Below are 6,805 nucleotides of genomic sequence, written 5' to 3' on the forward strand. Positions count from 1 at the left end.
TCCCAAGCGAGTTCTTAACCATCGCGCCACTCGGCCGGCCCCCCACTCATTAATCTTTTAAATGTCTCCATAGTCTTGCCTTTTCCAGAAGGTCATATTGTTGGGATCATACAGTAGGTGGCCTTTTCAGGTTGGCTTCTTTCACTTAGTGATAGCATTTAACATCCCTCCACATCTTTTCATGGCTTAATACTCATTTCTTTTTAGCACTGAATAATATTCCATTGTCTGGATGGACTACAGTTTATCCACTCACCTACTGAAGGGCATCTTGGTTACTTCCAATTTTTTTTTTAAATTTAACTTTATTGGGCAACAGTGTGTTTTCCCCAGGACCCATCAGCCCCAAGTCAAGTTGTTGTCCTTCAGTCTTAGCTGTGGATGGTGCAACTCAGCTCCAAGCCCAGTCGCCGTTTTCAATCTAGTTGCAGGGACGCAGTCCACCGTCCCATGCAGACGTCGGTGAACCTGCAACCTTGTTGTTAAGAGCACGCACTCTGATCAACTGAACCACCCGGCCGCCTGGTTACTTCCAATTTTTGACAATTATAAATAAAGCTGCTATAGATATCCACGTGCAGGGGTTTGTGTGGACATAAGTTTTCAACTTCTTTGGGTATATACCAAGGAGAATGACTGCTGGGTCGTATAGGAAGAGTGTGTTCAGTTTTATAAGAAACTGCCATACTGTCTTCCAAAGTGTCTGTACCATGTTGCATTCTCACCAACAAAGAGCTGCGTTCCTGTGTCTCCATTGCCTCACGAGCGTTTGGTGCTGTCAGTGTTCTGCACTGGACATCCTGAGAGATTGTCCCATCAGATTTTACTTCCACAACACAAGCTCAAAGATAAAATTATTAAGAATTTCAAGATAGTGACCACAGATCTTTAAGCCAAACTCAGCACCCCGGCTGGAGGCAGCAGCAAGTCCCCAGAAGTACGAAGTTGTCGGCGGAAGAATTTCCTTCCTCCTGTCCACACGGCGGGAATTCACTAAGAGTCATTTCTCTCGGACATCCATAACTTTAGGTGGTACTTATCATCACATCTCCTGACTTGGTTTGCTTCTTAATCTTCTCGTTTTATGGTCTCCACCCTTCTTCAAATATTGACACACTCATGCAGTTGTCAGCTGCTAGCAACCTGCTTTCCTGGAATCTGGACTGCGGCGGTGGCGGTGCCAAAAAGGGTCGCTGGAAATCGGAAATCGGAAGTCTCTCCAGTGCCCTATGGGAGGCCTCCCCCCCGGCCAGCCTTGCAGACACTCCTCCTTCCCACACGCAGGCTTCTCGCTCACTCTGTGTTTTTGACCACAGAGCCAGAGGCAGGCACGGCCCAGACACTACATGTTGGTCATGTCCACCCTGCTTTGGCTGGGACAGCACATCTAATATGCACCCTTGTCTTGTGTGTCCATCCATCACTTAGCATTTCCAGATCACTTTCTTGTGCGTTATCCGACGTGCTCTTTCTAATCCTATGACATACAAAGTAGCTATCTGGGTAAAGAGGAAACAAAGGCTCAGAGAAGACACATGTCTTGCCCCAGATCACACCCAGGACTGAGGCTGGAGTCAGCCTTTCAAGGCTAAACCCATGGCCCAGCCTTGGTTAGGGACCCAGGCTCTGGATTCACACAACCTGAAAAAGAAACCTGACTTTAGCGGCTGATGGGCTGTGTGACCTTGGGCAGGTGGCTTGCCCTTTCTGTGCTTCAGTTTTATCATCTGTAGAATGGGGATATTGGCAGCACCGAAACCATGGAGCATTTGTGGGCATTAAATGAGATCATTTGTGGAAATTACTTAGCAGAGTGTCTGGCACACAGCATGCTTAATAAAATGGCACAGCCACAAGGGGTAGGGTTAGGGTTTAAACACACACCATCTGGCTTCAGGACCTGTGCTCTTAATTAAAATTTCAGGATGCATATATAAAAATGTAACATACATACATGCATAAATAAACAAAAACCCCACAAATACATATAACTAAAGGGAAAGAAAAAGAACAGTAACAAAACCCACATGTACTCTAAACACCACATACACACTGTGCTGAATGTCCATCGCTTGACTCTGCACATCTGCTTGAAATCTCTGATTCTCTGAGTCACATTCCTAATCTAAGCAGTGGTTTGGGAACTACCCTGGGTGCATCTCGTAACCCAGCGAGACAGTCTAATCCTCCAGCCTTGCAAAGCGCGGCCAGAGAAACACGACTTCAGTTCAAAGCACGTTCTTTCTTTTTAAGATTTTTATTGGGGACTTGGGAGAGGAAACAGTGCTGGGGAATCGGGGAAGGGGAACAGACAAGTTGCTGTCCTTTTGTTCTTCACTGTCTACTTGTGGAGGACGTCGCTTCACTGGACCATGTTGGTATTATGATCATTGCGCTCTTCCCGGCTGAGGCAGTACGGTTGCCAGCCACTCAGGGCGGCTCACAGCAGCCCACTGCAGCCCCACTGCAGTCTACGCCCTCACCGGTGACTCACTGCAGCCCAGCTTCAGGTTGAGCTGTTGTTCACCATCTTAGCTGTAGAGGGCGCAGTGTCACTGGCCCATGTAGGATCCGAACTGGGGCCCTGCTGCTCAGAGCTGGCATCTCAAGCCAACTCTGAACCAATGTGCAACTTGGCCGGCCCCAAAGCACGTTCTTATCTCCGCCAGTCCTTGCCCCTGGAGGTAGAGCCTGGAGATATGCTGCTGTCACCTACGAAGGCCCCATCTGCCATTTTCCCTCCTCCAAAACCATGGTTGCCATCATTTGATGTTATTTATTGGCTTCTATGAGGGAGTCAGCTGTTAGCAGAGTGGTTGAGAGTGGGGCCCTGGCATCAGACCCGTTTGGTGGCTCGTGGTGTGGAGTACAATACGGCCTGAGCCGTACTTAGGTTTCGATCCTGGTTCCGCCTCAGAATAGCCATGGGAATGTGGGCAAATCCCTTAAACTCCCAGGGACTAAGTGTCTTTGCTGTCACCTAGGGATCAATGCTTAATGTATTCAAAATGTCTAGCTCGCTGCCTGGTGCATAACTTGTGATGTAACCAGCAGAGGGTAGGTCCTGGTTATTATTCCTACCAACATGATTACGGTGTGAAAAGGTAGAGTTTTTATGACGTTGACACTGTTTACATTTGGGGCTGGGTCATTCTCTGAGGTGTGACTGTCTTGTGCACTGTAGGATGTTTGGCAGCATCTCTGGCCTCAATGAATGCCAGCAGCACCTCCCTCCCCCAGTTGTGGCAACCCCAAAATGTCCCTGGACATTGCCAAATGACCCCTTATGCGCAAAAGTGCTCCAGTTGAGAACCACTGGAGTAGAAGGCTGGGTGAGAGTTTGGTGGCTGCTTTGCAGGGTGTGCACTGCCTCTAAAAGCTGAAAATCAAGGATAAGAGGCTTGGGGGATGGAGGACAGAAGTCCCAGGAAGGGAAGGAGGCAGAGAAGTAATAGCATAGCGGGCTCTGGGACTACCAGGTCACCCAGCGGGAACATAAGACATGGCGGCTATAGTTATATCATCACTGTTCACACCAGAGAATAAGGCTGTGAATGTGACCAGGGCCAGACTGGGAGAGCTTGACTGTCAGGCTAGCAGTTTGGGCTTTATCCTGAGGGGCCACCCAAGGTGTTTATGCTGCTGGGAAATTTGCAGTAGTGTTACCAGATAAAATAATGAAATTCTGACACACGCCACAACACGGATGAACCCTGAGGACATTATGCTAAGTGAAATAAGTCAGACACGAAAGGACAAATATTGTATGATTCCACTTATATGAAATACCCAGAATAGTCAATTTTATAGAGACAGAAAGTAGAATGGTGGTTGTCAGGAACTGGGGAGAGGGGAAAAGGCGAGTCTTTGTTTAATGGGAGCAAAGTTAAGTTTGGGAGAATAAAGCAGTTGTAGGGATGGACGGTGGTGATGGTTGCATAGCAGTATAAATGTACATGATGCCGCTGAACCGTACACTTAAAATGGTTAAAATGAGAAATTTCATGTTCTGTACATTTCATCACAATAAGAAAATACAGGATGCCTGTTAAAAATGAATTTCAGACAAAACAGTGAATAATTTCTTTAGTCTAAGCATGCCCCAATTATTCCACAGGCGTAGCAGGAGTATGCCCCGTGCACTATTTTGGACATACTTATTCTAAACAGTTATTTGGTGTTTATCTGAAATTCAAACCTAACTGGGTTTCCTGTACTTTTATTTGCTGAGTCTGGCAACCGTAGCTGGGGTTTATTTCTGAGGATGGATTGGAGGGGAAGGGAATGGTGGCAGTTCGGATGCATTTAGCCACAAGGAGCAGGAAACCTGACTGACAGTGGCCTCGATGTAAGGACAGTTTTGTTTAATTAACAGGAAGCCACAGGAAGCTGCTGCTGTGGCTGGCACAGCCGCTCAACAGTATCTTCGAGACTCAGTGTTTAGACTCTTAGAAAAGAGTCTCAATAGATGCTAGATATTTTTATTAGGTGTGTCTCACTTTTCTGTGATTCAGCCTTTTTTAGAGATAGAATTCCAGCCACTTTGTGTTCTGGGTTTGGAAAGAGAGGGACCATATTAGCTTCTATTAGACAGCCCTGCTGAGAAAACAGATCTCGACCTCAGAGATCCTAGCCTCCGTGGGGACACATCCAATTTTTAGAGCATGGACAGGGTAAGGGAGCTCACCCAAATTAACGCCTCTGAAGTTGCGGGTCTGGGCTCCAACACCACCTTCATGGTGCTCTTCCCACCTCCATGCTTATTCAGAATCTACAGGGAGATAAACACCATAGGAGGGGCAGACAGCACAGATGGGGAGGCACCAAGAAAGGGGACAAATCTATACGGACCAGGGTGGAAAGCAAACACCATGTTAGACCCCCACAATTTTCGTCATTTGGTTCTTTCTTGCAATCGTTAGAATTCATGACTTCCCTGCTCACCGCTGTGCTGGGGGTGGCAAAAGGAGAGGAATCTACTTTCTGCCATTTTCTTAGCTTGTCTCAGACTTCATTTTGTTGAACACAGGGTAAAATAAAGTTGCCTAAATATTGCAGTGTTATCAATGTACTCTGTGAACGGGGAGACTTGAGTCAGAAGGCTGTTTTAAATTAGAAGCATCTGTAAATACTTCTGCAAATCAAGTTGGAAATGTAGCATTATGAGGTGCTAATAATTTCCCCTCGTCACATGAATTCTCACGGGGTTTTCTTTCTCACGGCAAGTGAAAGAGGAGGCAGAAGATACAGAGCTCAAGGGCAGCCCTCGGTTTGCTTTGTTTTCTTTTCCGCTTTCAGGAAGGTGGTTGGGGTTTCCTGAGCAGGAGAGTCAGAGAACAACCTTCGCTCTTCCTCTCTGTATCAGAGCAAACATGAGCTCAAGACAGAAGTCAACTAGAAGGTTTCTTTATGTGGGTGCTTCCAGAACAGAGAAAAGGTTACTGTGTCAGGAAGACACAGGCAGTGACTGTATGCTATGGCTCTGTGGGTGTAAGAGGCATTTGTAGCCCCAGTAAGCTGCCCACCTCTAGTCTTCTATGATAGGCATGGGTATTTCGATGTCAAATATTTCATTTTATTACTATTAGCACCTCAGAATCAAGATGGTGTTTCCAAGGCACAGTTTCTGTAGTTTGCTTTTCCCCTTCCTGGTCTGTTGGCTTATTCCCATCAACATGGGGAAAGTGTGTGAGTCTTCAGGAAAAGTCCTCCACTCTCCCAGAACGCATCCCATGAGAGCCCAGAGCGATTTTGCACACGAGCCTGACGATCATGTCTGCAAACGACAAGTGGATCTGACCTCTCACAGCCAGAGGAGCGGAAAGCCAGTGCTGGCTGTGTTCACGCAGGACTGGGTGGTGAGCAGACCGTTCTTTCTTCTTGTTGCTGTTAGCTTAGGATGGATCTGGTGTGACGGTCATCCACAATGTCTAAACTAGAGCCTGCATGAGATGCAGAAGCGTTCAGAGGGTCCCTTTACCAAGGTTCCTGAGTCAAACAGAGGGGCAGGGTTTCTAATCCCGCTCTGGCATTGACTAACAACGTGGTTGCAGTGGAGGCCTCAGTGCCCCGCCCAGACCGCCCCTCCAGCCCTGAGGACTCAGTCCCCAGCTTTGGAAAGGGCCGGCTGTGGACGGCTCCTTCTCTCTCTGGACACTGCCATCTCCCCAGATCTTGTCCCTTCCTTGGGCAGTCAGTATGCGATGACTGGTGGGTACAGATTTATACAGACCTGGTCACCTCGCTTCATGGGGACAGCTCTGGAGGACGACTCGGCCCTTGAGACCCAGCCCTTGCCTCCTGATGGATGCACCGGGACCTTGGTGGAGACTACACGGCAGCGTCTACCTTGTCCCTCCGCCCAGTCCGGCTCCCTTCCTGTCCTCCCAGGTGTAGTTTACAAGAACACACCCTGATAACCTCTCTACAGGTAACCTCCCTCCGCCGCCCAAAGGCTGCTTCTCATGGAACCAAACCATGACAGTGGCCTTAGGAAAAGTGATTTTTAAAATTGAAACACACGTGGGAAGAAGTGCAGTAAACAATTCCAAAGCGTATGCACACAAATGCAGACCAAAAGAGTGGCGCCGTCCCGCCAGCTTCCCTAGGCTTCTGCCCTAGAGCCACACACTTTCTTGCGCAGAGTTTAAGACAGTGATTCTCAAAGCGTGACCCAGGAACCTCGGGATGTCCCTGACCCTTTCAGGGTGTCCAGGAGGCCATGCTATCTTCCTGGTAACACTGACATGCTGTTTGCTTTTTCCTCTCCCATCCTCTCACAGAAAGAAGAAAGGGTGCATGGATC

The sequence above is a fragment of the Hipposideros armiger genome, unplaced genomic scaffold, assembly GCF_001890085.2.
Source record: "Hipposideros armiger isolate ML-2016 unplaced genomic scaffold, ASM189008v1 scaffold_54, whole genome shotgun sequence".
In the NCBI taxonomy this organism is placed as follows: domain Eukaryota; kingdom Metazoa; phylum Chordata; class Mammalia; order Chiroptera; family Hipposideridae; genus Hipposideros; species Hipposideros armiger.